The 16,652-nt window shown below is 32.8% G+C and overlaps 1 long non-coding RNA gene across 2 annotated transcripts; it reads left to right on the top strand.

The window, feature by feature from the left end:
- The first annotated feature begins 3,259 nt into the window (after positions 1-3,259).
- On the top strand, positions 3,260-10,374 carry LOC139510516 (uncharacterized). Of its 2 annotated transcripts, none has more exons than XR_011661899.1 (4): positions 3,260-3,384; positions 7,511-7,616; positions 8,156-8,206; positions 10,094-10,374. It is a non-coding gene; the product is annotated as an uncharacterized lncRNA (long non-coding RNA). The 2 variants fall into 2 exon arrangements; XR_011661898.1 differs by lacking the exon at positions 3,260-3,384 and adding an exon at positions 3,906-4,061.
- Positions 10,375-16,652: the final 6,278 nt, after the last annotated feature.

Genomic DNA, 16,652 nt, shown 5'->3' with positions numbered 1-16,652 from the left:
CTTCTCCTTAGCGAACCTGAAGTGAAAGGATAACGCGAGCTTCTTTTCATTTTCTGAAAAAAAACCATATATGAAGTCAGTCTGGTATTAATATAAAAAATTATGGTATGACACTATATTGCATTCAAATTGACGATAAAACACTATTGATCTGCTAGGCCAGGTGAGCAGAAGATAAAATAACAAAAATACTGAACTCAGAGGAAAATTCAAAACGGCCGTCCCTAAGCAAATGGCAAAATCAAAAGCATAAACACGTCAAACGAATGGATAACAATTGTCATATTTCTAACTTTGAACATGCCTTTTTTAAGTAGATAAAGGTGGATTACACCTGGTTTTATAGGAAAGAACCAAGATACGTCAAATGAATATTACCAATAATAGACTAAACAGGTATTAGTAATATTTACAAAGACAAATAAAAGAGTAATTAAACACATTATTAAGATGATAAACAACGGCAGTACCTAGACTATATACTTCAAGACCTTCGTTTAATAATTTTGAAGTTGATACGGAATATTCATCTACCAGGTCTTGGTATCTTCCGACGAACTATTATAGAAAAAGGACGAGACGTTCAATAACACACCCTTGGTTCATTAACTTCCTTCCCAGACACTGGTAACGTTTACAAAGTCTGAGAAGCAGCTGCAAGCTCTTGAATACCGAATGAGTTTGTAAATGTATATCCCATATGGATGTAAAGTTTAAATTTTGGAATTTTGGGTCCTCAATGCTCTTCAACTTTGTAATAGTTTGGCTTTCTAAACATTTTTATCTGAGCAATAGTGATGTGTAGACGAAACACGCGTCTGGCGTATTAAATTAGAAGCCTGGTACCTTTGATAACTATTTACACCACTGGGTCGATGCCACTGCTGGTGGACGTTTCGTCCCCGAGAGTATCACCAGCCCGGTAGTCAGCTCTTCGGTGTTGACATGAATATCAATTATATGGTCATTTTTTATAAATTTACTGTTTGCAAAAGTATGAATTATTCGAAATACGAAAAGGTCGAAAAAAAGAGAGGTGAACAGTTCTTTCCCAAAGGAATGCCGACAATTTGTTGAAAACTTTAACCCCAAATTCAACAAATATGTTGTCAATAAGAAATTTCAGAAACAAACATTATAACAGTAGTTGTCAAGACCAAATATGTAAAATTTAATGTTTTTTGGATACCGCAAAATAATTACAATAATTACATTCTTAGTAAATATGCTTTATAATTATATGAAACCCTGATAACTGGCCACATTACTGTAAAACAGTTGGGTTGAGCCGGAGATATTTCATGCTTTGCGATACCCGTTGATAGTGTTGTTTAATAATTCAATAGAAGCGTTTATAAAATTCCCCTCGGAAAGCTTTCAGTGGTTGTCGATACTTTTTTAGGTATACTATTCCAGGATAATTGAATTTATGGTATCAGTACGATGAAAAATTTGGATTATTTTTTACCGTCCAGTGGCAAATTGAAAGCATATTCAGGACGAAAACATGTCAATGAGAAAATGACCCCTTTCTTCCCGACGAGCGTATCCGTATTGCTAACTAGTTAGTTCACAAGGTAATGGACAGCAAGTAGACATGTTATCCTACCCAAACATATTATTCTGATTTGCAGCCGACCAGTCTTTGCTCTTAATTTCTAAATTTAAAGCAAGTATGCTAGACATGAAACGAATGGGTTAAGACTTTGAGGGGTTTGCTATAAATTCGTATTCAAAAACTTCATAGGTCAATGTATACGCATGCTACATATATTTTTGAAGATCAAAACGTTGCTGTTCACCTATCCCTATGAAAAACATGATTGTGCACCCGCAGAAAAAAAATCAAGTAATACCGCTGGTTTTGGTAAATCACATTAGATTAATTACTTTTTTTTAGAAAACAGGTATTGAAAATTCAATTGGAAACTTAGCATAAACCCCATCTGCTTTTACAAAAGATGAAACCCTGAATTCATACATGCGTTTTGTCGTTGTCTATATATTACGGAATTATATGCGACTCTCATACAAGTGAGATGTTAAGCTAGCTATAAAACTAGGATCAATCCTCCATTTTCTACAGATGGAAATATCTGTACCAAGTTATGAATATGACAATTGTTATACATTTGTTTGATTTTGTTTGAGCTTTTGATTTTGCCATTTGATTAGGGACTTTCTATTTTGAATTTCGTCGGAGTTCAGTATTTGTGTGAATTTACTTTTTACACTTGTTTCAATTGACAATACTGTTCTAAAACATTTGAGAAATAAGATTGACTAAACCTGCAACTTATAGTACTTGGCTAGCTTGTTATTTTACAGGCAACTTAACTCATAGAATAGCTATAGTGCTCTGTTCAAATTCAATTCATTCACTACACATTTTTGTCGTTTAAAAGGGGTCTGTGGTCCTTATAATAGCTTTATAATGGCTTTGAGTGTTGTATTTGTCCAATTTTCAAAATCAGTTTTGTCTTCAATATGTAACTATCTTGTTACTATGGGTGTTTAAAAAAGTGGGTGTATACTGTTAACCTCTGTCTGTCCGTCCATCCATGTGCCTATCCATCCGTCCGCCCGTTCTTCTGTCCACCCCATACATATTTAACGTCACATTTTTACTCCGGAACGATATAATAAGGTTTCTTAAAAATGGGTTTCAATGTTTTTATAAGTCCGATATACCGTGCGATGCGTTTTCGGATTCATCACTCAACAGCTTCTTGTTTACCGAACACTTGCATCATTTTACACATGACATCCAAGTTGAAAATGTTCATCTTATTTTTTTCCGGAACTGCATTACAAGGATTTCTGAAATTTGGTTTCAGGGTTAATATAAGTCAGCTATACTGTGTAATGTGTTTTCATATTCATCACTCAACAACTTCCAGCTTACCGTCAAGAATTTGGGCGGGGTATCATCAGTGAGCAGAGGCGCACAGGTTCATTTGTGAACTGTTTATGGACTGCTGTCTGTATTTTGTCTATGAAATTTTCTGACTCTCGTCATCTAATTGGTTTTTATTGCACCTCCGGGTTCTCCCCTTTAAACAAATATGTTGTATTTTGTTTTGAAATGCAATGGCCAACTGGTTTATCAAAAATATTATTGTTTTCTTTCATGTTCATGTATAACATGTGTAAGCATGTCATTATACGATAAACATTGTTATGCGCAATATGTTACACCAACTTTAGAATTTTGGTGTACATGTTATATAAGTTACTTCCGACTTGAATATTTTGACTGAATAAAAAACGTGTTCAAATATCATTCACTTAAATAAACCTGGTCAATTGAAAATGTGAAAAGCTGGGATTTTGATACCTTGTGAAGTTTATTACATACATATACAGATTAGATCCTTTGTCAAGGTTTGGATAATTCTCTATGGTACTTCTTTTGTTTTCCCTGAATTCGCGGCAACAAAAGTTTTTAAAAAATGCGGTCTTATTAAAAAATAAACAGTCATATAAGTTAATAAAAAGTTAACTTAGAATAAATGGACCGTACATTTTATATCGTATGGTTTATTTTTAGTTTGAGAAATACAAGGAATAAAAAACTAAAGTTGAACAACAAATTTTTTTCATATAAATGTAGGGAAAGTTGTTCATATAAATATTTAGAAAGTTTCACCACATATTATATAACGTATCTATAACAGATTACTGATAATATGCTGTGATAATTTGTAGGAATATATTGTAAATTCGGGCTTATGTCTTAGAGTATATGTTTTTAAGTACTAAGATAAGTATTGAAATGAAATGTTCTTCCTTTTTGCTTCTATTTCAAATATGATTGTTTTCTTTCATGTGCATGTGTAATATGATGTAAGCATGTCATTATGCAATATGCATTGTTCGCGCAATCTGTTACATCAACATGAGATGACGAATTTGTAATACATGTTATGTAAATAGTTTCACACCTGAATATTTTTATTCAGTAAAAGACGTGTTGAAATAAGTTCATTTAAGTAAATCTCGTCAGGGTGAAAATGTGGAAAGCTGGAATTTTGATACTTTGTTTAATTTATTACACACATGTAAGTTTCAAACGTACAAATATAAGTATTGAAATGAAAGGTTCTTCCTTTTTCTTGTATATATTTACTGTAAAATATGTTTGCAGATACTTTTTCACAGACTTGGTACAAAATAAAACCGGTTTGAATGTTTAGGTTTGTAAACATGCATAGGCATATAAAAAGATCGAGGTACCAGTTAGTTTCCAATATATAACAAAATTGATTTGACGGTATGGTAAGTAACATTATCGTCCTTCTCGACAGACATTATCGGATCTGGAAGTTACGTCTGACGCAAATACAAAATTTCAGTCCTGGTATCTATGATGAGTTTATTTACACCATCCATTGGCCACTATACATTATGTAGTACTGTAGTGTATTATAACCCTCGATAAAGCCGACGAAGAAAGTCATTACACGACCAACAAAAGCTATATTTTTGTATAACCTAGTCGATCGAGTCGTCTAGTGCGCTAGAAACAGAGTAGGCGGTGTTGCTATGAGGTCACAAAAGCATGGGAAAAAACAAAAAATACTAAACGCTAATTTGCAGATCAAACATCTTCTACATAAGACTAGCTTGTTCAAAGTTAGGAATATTACAATTGTTCTCCATGCGTTTGATGTATTTGAGCTTTGACTTTACCATTTGATAAGGAACTGTCTGATTTGAAACTTCCTTGGGGCTCGTTATTTTTGTTATTTTCCTTCTTTTTGTCAATAATTATGCATTTGTTAAAATAAGTTATTATGATTATTCATTACCTTAAATCCTAATAACATTGATGACATAAACGTAATGACGGTAATATACTTTTTACAAATCTTCAATTTACTATTTTCTAAATTTCATAAAACAAAAATGTACAAAGATTTTAAACGAAGATCTGTTCAAATTGACAAAACATTCAACCATGCATGTATTTCAAACAAGTTGATAAATTATTTTTTATTATTATATTGACTAAAAAGATAAGTATCTATATAATCACCGCTTTTTATCGAAAAACAGTGTTTTCTCTCATTTACTTTACTTCTTGCGGAGTTTCAATTGGTAAAGTAGTAATATTAGTACTCTTAGTATCCATTAAGGTCTGGCCTTTGTTAGTCTTGTATGTTTTATATTTTTAGTTCATTGATATGTTTTTGAGATTAGTATGACGTCCACTTTCACTGAACTAATACACATTTTTATTTAGGGGCCAGCTGAGGCCCACCTCCGGCTTCTGGATTTTCTCACTGCATTGATGACCCATTGGTGACCCCATTCTCAATTTTACACATTAACATAACTCATGGAAATCATATTGTTTACCAAAAACATGCTATTGATGAAATGACACACATTTAATTCGTTCGAAGTGCTTTTTGGAATCCTTTGCAGGAGCAACTGTGAAACCCAAACGTTCCATAGCCAATGATTTGAAAATACGTAGACACGACAGAGGCTATATGATGGAAATGAAAATAGAAAAAATAGCCAAATTTATCTTCGGTCATATTTGCCTGATGAAGATGGTTTATTAATAACTTCTGCATTTATTATCGTGGATCCTTTAGATCAACATGTTATCGTACCGAATCACTTATTACTGAGCTGATGACAACCCTGGGCTTAAGGTTTACCAGCAGTAGTTTACACCTAGTTCTAGTGAATGAAAATATAACTTTATAACTTCATGCGTCCACAGCACATGAAGCTCATTAAAGATACCTGTTTGTTTACTGAATTTTAACTTCATTAGGTACGCACGAACATAAACCTGTCAATATATATGTCGTGTACATGTTACTATTTTGTACAAGTAATTACCTGTACAAAAACTTTGTTATAGTAATTACCTGTACGATGCCATTATACAAGTTATTACTTGTACAAATATAATTGTACGAGTAATTACCTGTACAATTTTTGTTGAGAAAAAGATAATAACTTGTACAACACGCTATCTTTGAGTCATATTTGTTTCTTCCGTACGCTTCCTTCTGCTTTTTAAGGAAATAACCTCAGCTAACATGACATTTGATTGACTGATTCAATCCACAAAAAATCATTCTTAAATAGGTAAAAACGAATATAAACAAATATTTTTAATCTATACTATGAAATTAAACAGACCTAAAAATATCCTATAGCACGAGTTTGCTTAATCATTTATATCTATGTTTATGTTAACATCGCTTATATGGTCATCAGATGACTTTGAAAGTTAATTGATGTCGTCTTAACTAAAATACACATGAAACAAAGCTACACATTATTATGCCTATGCCCTAATAATTGTTTATTTAAGACCTTCAATAACTTCGATAAATGTTTTACTTTGTTATAAATCAAATACGAGAATTTTAGTCAAATCAGTGAACATGAATTTGACGACTAGTGCCCCTTTAATACGGACTACTACCAATTATTTTGATTTATAACATTTAAAATAGAAGGAAATATTCAATTGTTCTCTGATAGTTGGGTTTTAATTATTGTTATTCTGATTAAGATTATACTTGGTTTTCTTTTTATGGAAATGCACTACTCTACATGTATATCATTCAGACCAATGTCAGATGTTCTCATGTGTACATGACTTTATGTCTGATTTTTCTCTTGCAAATGAGTTTTTTTTTTAATTCCTGCTACATTCAAAATGCCTCAAGAATGATTTTTTAAGTGCTGTTTTTGGAAGTTAATTTTGCTTCCTTTACATTCCTTATAGTCTATCTGTATCCTTCACGTGTGAATACTGAATTGTATTATTACAAGATTTTATTGTCATTTTTTTCAATTCATTTATTTCATCATGAAATTTCTTTTCTACGATGTTTTCCATCTTTACACTTTAGTTATGCCTATTAAACTGAAAAGATTTGCTAACACATTTATTATATAAAAAGTACTCAAATGTTTCAAGTTTATTCTTTTGTATTTAGTAATAAATTATTTGTTAAAAGGAAAATGTTTGTGAACAGCAAATAGTCCTAGAAAAAAAAAATGATTTGTACAAGTTATTATCTTTTTCTCAATAAAAATTGGACAAGTAATTACTTGTACAATTGTATTTGTACTAGTTATAACTTGTATGATGGCATCATACAAGTAATTACTTGTACAAATTTTTTGTACAAGTAATAACCTGTACAAAATAATAAAATGTACACGACATATATAACAATCGTTGCAGTTTTCTCAGTAACAATATATACATGTAATGGGTTGTTGTTTGGATTATTTTATCTCCACCTTAATTATCGGAGAAAGGGAGAAATTGATATTTTCAAGTCAGGAAATAAAAATTATTATAAGAGAAATAAAAAGGGACACTGCAGAAACTAAATTTTTTTTTTTTTTTATATATTTAGATGCGCATTATCCTTTCGTCATGTTTTCATATCTGAAGAGATCTTCATTCTGCTAAAACAATACAACACTTAAAAGATTCATTGGTTTGATTTTATAATTTTAATAGGGTGCACCTAGATGTCCAGTTTGTTTCAACGGGAAGACTGCTCCAGGTTGTCCCGTGTGTTTCCACTACTGGAACCAGTGTAACGGAGATGAGGATTGTACACAAGGTAGTGTAGTGTTGTATCTAGCTATACATAATTTACAAAAACTGATGCTGATACAAACTTTTGAATTCTGTTTGTATTTAATATGAATTTTAAACTAACCGCATGAAAAGAACACGACACATTTAAGTATAACTTCCGATTAATTTTAATCGTACGATATTTTTGTGAAAAGACCTGTTTTAATTTTTTTTTTGAATCATTTAAAAACCCTTATAAAATGCAATTTGAAGTCTTAGCTTGTTCTTGGATTCGAAGCATCGTTTACACGACGGGTGCCACATGTGAAGCAGGATCTGCTTACCCTTCCGGAGCACCTGAGATCACCCCTAGTTTTTGGTTGGGTTCGTGTTGCTTATTCTTTGTTGTGTCATGTGTTCTACTGTTTGTCTGTTTGTCTTCTTTCATTTTTAGTCAGGCGTTGTCAGTTTATTTTCGATTAATGAGTTTGACTGTCCCTCTGGTATCTTTCGTCCCTCTTTTACAGACTTGCAAGATTTCAAAATCATTCAATTGATGAACCACATACTATTTCTTTACAGGAAAATTGTGTTGTCTTAATCCAAACTGTGGTAGAGAGTGCGTAGATCCAGGTATGTTACTTTGTGTCCGCATTATATATCTATACTATTAAACGAGAAGACCTCATTTTGTGTGTCGCTTCTCTTCTTTCCACAATACATTAATCAAAACGCCTCTGTTTCCTATAGGTACAGTGTATAGGCGCATGTGTCATCCATGCATATGATTATTCAGATTGAGTTATTTTGGGAGAAAAACGAGAAAAAAGGCATCCGGATATTGTCCCGTCATTGGACGAAATTTTAAGTCAGATTAGACTTCCGGTTTACGTTTTTCTGTATACTTTGAACATACATATTCTACGAATAAAGTGTATTTTCAGAATTCTATCTGCTATCATTTTCAAGTTAACTATCCACGGCAGTCACAGAGTTTATTAAATAGAGAGGGTCTGTATACTATATCAATGACCACCATGGATCGATTAGTAAACTTAGAATTGAAATAAATACACTTTATTTATATAGTAACAAATGTAATGAATGTTCATAACATACAGATAAGCGCTAAAATTATTCATGTCAACTTTTAATACCTTTTCTGAAATTTTCCAATCATTTAATCTTTTACAAAATTCATTGATTACAAAAAGAAAAGAAGATGTGATACGAGTGCCATGTTGAGACAACTCTCCACAAGAGACCAAAATGACACAGAAATTAGCAACTATAGGTCACCGTACGGCCTTCAACAACGAGCAAAGCCCATACCGCATACTCAGCTTTAAAAGGCCCTGAAATGACAATGTAAAACAATTCAAACGAGAAAACTAGCGGCCTTATTTGATCTTATTTATGTAAAAAAAAATGAACGAAAAACAAGTATGTAACACATAAACAAACGACAACCACTGAATTACAGGCTCCTTACTTAAATTGTCATAATATATACTAAATGTATGTTCATATTGAAATTGATAGAAAACCAAAAATTCGGAAATTTGGAAATAAAGGAGGAGGGATGAAAAAAAAGCATTTTCCTGTCCCCAATAACCTATGATTTATGATACTTTTGCTGAAATTCTCCATTTATTCAATATTTTACAAAATTCTTCCAACAACACTTTACATACTTTACATACTTTAAACTACGCTCTGAATGCCCGCGATTTCGCGGGTGTGTTCTAGTTTATATGAAATGGGTAGATTCTTGAAACACTGAACAATTATTTGCCTTTTAGTTTCATTTTTTTATGTAATTGAAATTCAAGAAAGAGGTACTCTTCCGTTGATTATGTCACTCTTGAAATTATCTTAGGAGTAAGACGTTTCAAATAGATCTAGAAATTTTATTTAAGACTTGCTTCGATTTGAAAATAACCTATTAAGTATAATGTACGTTTGAAGAATAAATTATTGTCAAAACACTTTTGAAAAAATGTTCTGTAATTTTCAAAAGAAATTGAAAACAGTACAATACAAGCGTGTATCTATCTGTTCAATAGAAATTTTATCTTTACTTAATTACGTAAATAATTTTAAGTATAATCAAAAAAAAAACATAACGACTTTAAACATGTTACTTTAACACAGTTTCTGCAATATAACATATTCAGAATCGGCCAGGGAGGCCCTTTTTTAATTTTTGTAACCACTCAGATCTTAAATATCTCATACAAAGATGTAGTTACACGATGGCAATTCATTAAAAAAAAATGCACATCCGAGGCATAGAAAAAAAACCGATGTCTTTGTGAATACTAATAGCCTTAATTTCTTATTTGAACATGAAATCAAAGTAACTTGTAAAACATTGTTCCATCTTTTCCAAGTAAGTGTTTGAAATTTTCTTCAACATACTGCTATTTCAAATCTATATACTTTTAAATATATTAGTTCTATGGGATTCAGCACATGCACTATCCAATATTTGTATAATCGTTTTGTTTATTTTTCCAGATAATTCCAGATAATTCTAATAAAAGAGGGAGATGATCAAGAATAAATTTGAGGATCCTGTGCTCGTGTCATTTCTAACGTTGTTGAAAACTTTGAGGGGCTGCAAAATTCAATAATTACTACAGTTTTTTATATATATATATAACTGAACTTGATGAGCTGTATGTTTCAAAAACAGAAAAAGAAATAAGCGGACAATATTTTAACAGATTTTTTGCAAATTCTGCTCGACATTTAAACTGAACGTGCAACAATAAAATAAATTATGAAATAATTATGATGATTTTCATATCTATATGTATTTTTTCTTGATCATTTATTTTAAATATTTCTGCCTGCTTTTGGGTAGTAAATATAGATTAACATATAAACCATTTTAAACACATCAACAATTTAAAACACATATTCACATTAAGCTGAATGCCAATATTTGAGTCACCCTAGTTGAAAATGAACCCTAAATAGTACAGTATTCATAAAGAAAAGAACTTTCATACTTTATATCAACTTGGAAAATATCCATCTTCATCAATTGCTCCGCTCTTTTAACATAAAAAAAAATCAATATGTATATATACCAGGATATTTTGTTCACCTTTATCTTTAAAAATTATCGTTAATGATGTTCGAATAAAAAAAGTTAAAAGGCGCAATGACAGTACGAAGTTTAGGAGCATTGAGTACCCAAAATCCTAAAGCTTTATCAAATGACAGGTACGGTAATTTACTTTGGGAAAAAACAAAATTTTGTGAAAGAGAGGCTCAAATTTCCCAAAAAAAATTCACACTCATAAGTAGAGAAATAAACTGACAACGCAATTACAATAAAAAAAACAAGACCAAAACACAGCATGGAAACTAAAGACTGGACAGCACGAACCCAAACAGAATCCGGGGGTGATCTTATATAGTCTGGAAGGATAAGCATATCCTTTCTCTACATCTGGCACCTGTCGTTGTGCTTGTATAAGCAAACAGTTAATTTATAATTATGATCATCGACATTTTAATCTTTAGTTTCGACATACGGAACGATATCATCTGTGTAACGATGAACAATCTCATAATGGCGTTCGTAAAATTTACGAAGGGATGATTTCAACTTCATCATTTTGAACTCTTGCTTTGATATCTTCCATGTGAGCAGCAACCATCTATCAAGGAAAGTATGATATAAAAAAAACAAGCTCGGGAATATCCAACCAATTGGGAGATAAATACTCCGTATGCAGGCGCTTTTTAAATGTTGCTATATAGAAATGGGAAGCTCAAACTTAGGAAGCTGAAATCATCTCTTTCGTCGGAAAGTTTTGTTTTCAACCGACCCTCATTGTCAATTTCTCGATGTCTGTCAAGATATAAGGCACACTTAACTGTATCTGGTATATCCTGTATCTTTAGTTCGATCGGATAGATGCGTTCAACATAACCATCAAATTTTGAGTTGTTAAGTGAGCTAACATCATCTATATAGCGGAAAGTAAAATTAAAGGATATTGCTAGTTTCTTTTCTTTCTTCATAAGAAGTATGAAGTCAGCCTAAAAGAATAAATGATCAAGTCGGCAAAAGAGGGACACAGTCGGTTCTCATGGGAATGCCGATTTAGATTGTATGTACTCTAAAAGATCTTTTGAATTTTTTAGTACCAACATCTAATTCACGCCACCTCTAAAATAGGCAGTTTTCACAATAACTTTGAAGCTCGGCTTTGATTACTGATAAAATTGGTGTTAATAATTAAGAAAGAGGTTTCGTGGAGCATATTACTATATTCAACAACTATTTTTTGAAAAATAGAGTAGTGTTGAGGGGAAAAAGAACGCATTTCCTACAAAATAGCTGAAGGATGATTTAGATCAGGTTAAAAATACCTTGGATATGTAGTTTTCTTTCTACCCAGTAGTCGATCAAACGGACAGTGTTATTCTTATGGCTGTTTTCCACCAATATAACATTTAACATATATAATTTCGTTGGTTGTTAAACGATGGATATAGAATCTGGATTGCATTGTGTTGCTCGTTGGATTTTGTGCTTCATATGTTGTGTTGGAGATAATGTGTTACATTCCACAAAATGAAAACACTATGGCACTACATACAATTCCAAAATATCTGTATGTATATAAAAAGAAGGGATATCAGATTGGCGCCTTTCAAAGCAACTTTCACATTTTAAAAAGTAAACAAATATGAGGTTTACTTTTACAAATTGTGACTTGGATTGAAAGTTCCCTCTTTGGCACTCATACCACATCTTCTTATATCTACTGATAACAATTAAGTAATTGCATGACAGTAGTCAAACTGAGAACGCAGAATATGCTTTCGACCATGAAGATCAAAAACATCAAACGAATGGATAACAACTGTCATATTGCTGACTTGGCAGAGGCATTTTCTTATGTAGAAAATGGTTGATAAAACATGGTTTTATAGCTAGCTTTACCTCTCATTTGTATGACAGTCGTGCATACTTATGATTGGCTATCCCGCTGAAATGTTGCCTTTTTGTATAGGATTCCTGGCCTTTAAATATATATGATACGTGTATTTTCTGTATATTTTACTGCTCAAAACACTTACTTTTAGATGTTATTTTACATCTATATATGTAAAACGAGTGTGTGCATGTAATTGTTAATGCAATACAACAGACACAGGAGACCATTTATCCATATGATAAAAGATAATTGAGAAAATCTTCCTGATATCGTTGTATTTACTGTAACCAGTAACCACCATCATTATTGTTTTATTGTCCTCAAATAAACTCCAGATTAAAACACATATAACTCTTTACAAATCATAGAAATTACAACATCAAAAAATAGTTTTACTTACTGCAGATCCCAAGAGGGTTAGTAAAATCCATAGAGGGTGAATCCGAATGAATGAACTGCATTCGGGCCGTTCCATACTAAGTTATATATGAAAATAAGCAATGATATACCAAAAAAACAGTAATCGATGACGTAAGCATTAATAGTAAACGTGACGTCATCAATATCTTATGGGTCAATAGGGGGTCACCACATGACCGTGTTAAACCAATCATAACGTCATAATTTATCCGAGGTGCGTAAAGCTGTGATATGATTTCAGTGAAAAAAATAATGTCAGAAAAAAAATTATCGGACAAAATGCCGTAGTTAGGCAAACCATAGCAGTTTTGTAGGGAAATGATTCGAATGCCGTCTGAAGATATCAACGGGTAAGTATCAACCGGTCCATATGAGCTAATGACATAACTGTACGTCTGTCTTTGTCTTTAACAGAAATGATGTTTGCTGAAATCACTGTGTCGATTATTAAAACAAAGTCCAACAATCATGCAGAGGGGTTATTGAATGAAATTGTAGTGATTGTGCCCACTAACATACTATCATGTCCATTGTTTATTGTCTATAACGATACAGCTTATCCACACTAATCCATATAGTGTCGATTTGAAAAATTGTGCAGTTTTAGATATTTTTGCGAGCGATTTGTTTTTGCGACTTTCGCGAATAGAAAAATAACGCTAATACTGATCGTCGTGAATATGCAAACTTGGATCTTAACTTACCAAACTACATCAATTAGATAAGAATACCGTGAAATTGAATAGCCGCGAAGTTGACAAGAAAGGGGAAAACGCGAAATAAAGTATCCGCGAAAATAAGTTGGTTAACAGTATGCCTGAAGCGCGTTTCGCCAAAGATATCAGGGTTATAATTGTATATGGCAGACTCGCATTTTGTCTACAAAAGACTCGTCGGTGAATATTGAATAAAAAAAGTTTTTAATCTTTTAGTAATAAATAAGAGAAAAAACACCATGATTTTATGACACTACTTTCTTAATAACCTTGACAGAAACAAAATATCTACCTACTAAACCAACTCTTTTCCCATTCGATGACAATGTCAAAGAATATTATATAGCATTGTTAATTGTTTCTTTAAGACTATAGATAATTGGATATACGTTTTGGTCTATATTAAATCAAATATAATCAAATTCGGTGAACATCGATTTGACACAGCTATAATGCCCCTCTTTGTCTCCATTTATTCAATAGGTGATTTTCAATTTAAACTACCAGATGACAATGACCTAATTTGTTAATGAACCGATTTCGAATCAATAGACATGTTACGAAAGGGTGTATTCTCGACGGTGAGGTTGACAAATTAGACTATAAATGTGGGGACTGTGTCAAAACACTAATTATCGGTTAAAACAAATAAAATTCAATTTGAGCGATGTTAACCATGTATCCTGCACAATTCTTGGTTCAATAAAAGTTATACAAAAAATTTAGAGTAACCATTTTCTGATATTTTTTCTTGTAATTATAGGTTGGGGAAAGTAAACGTGCTTGTGGGAGATGGGGACGATGTTTTTTTCAGTTTGCACTTTTAGATTTGAAAAAAATCAATTAGTTAGCCGGTTTTATTTTTTACTTTATTAATTACGATATTAATCTGTTACTCCACTACTGAACCTTGTCCTGAAAATATATGCACTATTTGTCACTGGACGAAAAAGAAACAACATTCAATCAATCTCTGCAAAACCCGCACAAAGCTCTTCAGTCTGGTTGTTTTTTATACCCCCACTATCGATAGTAGGTAGGCATTATGTTTTCGTCGGTCTGTCTGTCTGTCTCGATTCAGGTTAAAAGTTTTTGGTCAATGTATTTTTTTGATGAAGTTGAAGTCCAATCAACTTGAAATTTAGTTCACACAATCCCTATGATAAGATCTTTCTAATTTGAATGCCACATTAGAGTTCTCAACCCAAACTTCACGGTCCATTAAACATAGAAAATGATGGTGTGATTGGGGTTATTACTATGTATGTACTATAGACACATTCTTGTTTTTAGGATGTCCCCATATACTTCCACTGACTTGGAAAGTTTTTTAGCGCCCTATAGCATGTTCCATATAAATCTGAACCCGAACAAAAATTGCAAGTTTATTTTTACATCATATTCTTTCTAATCTCGTTCTACACGTAGCTCTAAGTAATGGCGTCAATAGAGGAAACGTACGAAGCACGACATGCGGTATTTTTATTTTACCTAACTTGACCAAATCCCGAGGAAATCTGGTCACACCTATTCAGTTTTAAGGCATTTTTTCTCAATTAAACTGTAGAGCATCATCCTTTTGTCCAAGGAAACTACTGCGTGTGAACCTGATATTATTCCTAATGTCCACAAAAACCGGCGTAGGTATGTAATGCCTGTATATGGGGTAAAACTGTGCCTGAGGCTTCTTTTCTGGTCTGAAAATGGCACGAAAATTGCTGTCAAGTACCGCTTACGTTTTATGCCACCCTTCCACTATGTTTTGATGATAAGCAATCTGAGAAAAGCAAGTCACATGTTCAGAGACCCTTACAAGAGAATTCAAAATTAAAGTTTCACCTTTTTTGTATTTATTTTTGTAAAGACTTTCGTAGAGTTAAATAAATAAACAAAGAAAATACATTGTACATGCATTAGAGTGTATATGACAGCGAGTACTTTCGGAAGGTTTGAAATGCAGGTTAAAGGGGTAAGACAATTTCAGACCTCAGAAATTTCAATGCGTCATATATATCGTGATTTAAAATTTTCCTCTTAAGTTATTTCGTTATGTCGGACCAGTCACATTTAACATGAAAATAATATTAGCTAAATTATCTTTCCCAGATAAGGTTTTATCTGATTATTATATAATATTGTACGATATGTCGGTTCTGCATTGAGTACAACCTGTCCTAAAGTTCTGACCACGGATGAGCACACCTTGAACAAGTGAAACTGCAAACTACTGCTCACTGATGATACCCCTGCTCAAATACTTGACGATAAAAAGGAAGTTGTGGCATGAGTGTTGAACTTGAAAACGCATCGGAAATCCTTGTAATATAGTTCCTGAGATAGATGCGACGAAAAATATTCATGGGACGGAGGGATGAACGATATGTCGGTTCTGCATTGAGTACAACCTGTCCTAAAGTTCTGACCACGGATGAGCACACCTTGAACAAGTGAAACTGCAAACTACTGCTCACTGATGATACCCCTGCTCAAATACTTGACGATAAAAAGGAAGTTGTGGCATGAGTGTTGAACTTGAAAACGCATCGGAAATCCTTGTAATATAGTTCCTGAGATAGATGCGACGAAAAATATTCATGGGACGGAGGGATGAACGATATGTCGGTTCTGCATTGAGTACAACCTGTCCTAAAGTTCTGACCACGGATGAGCACACCTTGAACAAGTGAAACTGCAAACTACTGCTCACTGATGATACCCCTGCTCAAATACTTGACGATAAAAAGGAAGTTGTGGCATGAGTGTTGAACTTGAAAACGCATCGAAAATCCTTGTAATATAGTTCCTGAGATAGATGCGACGAAAAATATTCATGGGACGGAGGGATGGACGGACTGAAAAAATAACAAGTTGCTTTAATTTTTAAGAATATTTTTTTCTCTCTCTCATTACTCCTTTTTTCCCTGCTTTCCTTATGGACTGCTATACCCTCGCCTTCTATGACTTCCAAATATAAAAAGG

Source organism: Mytilus edulis, chromosome 2 (assembly GCF_963676685.1).
Source record: "Mytilus edulis chromosome 2, xbMytEdul2.2, whole genome shotgun sequence".
NCBI lineage: Eukaryota > Metazoa > Mollusca > Bivalvia > Mytilida > Mytilidae > Mytilus > Mytilus edulis.
The sequence above is the reverse complement of the archived record's forward strand: the minus strand, read 5'-3'. Positions and strand labels throughout refer to the sequence as shown.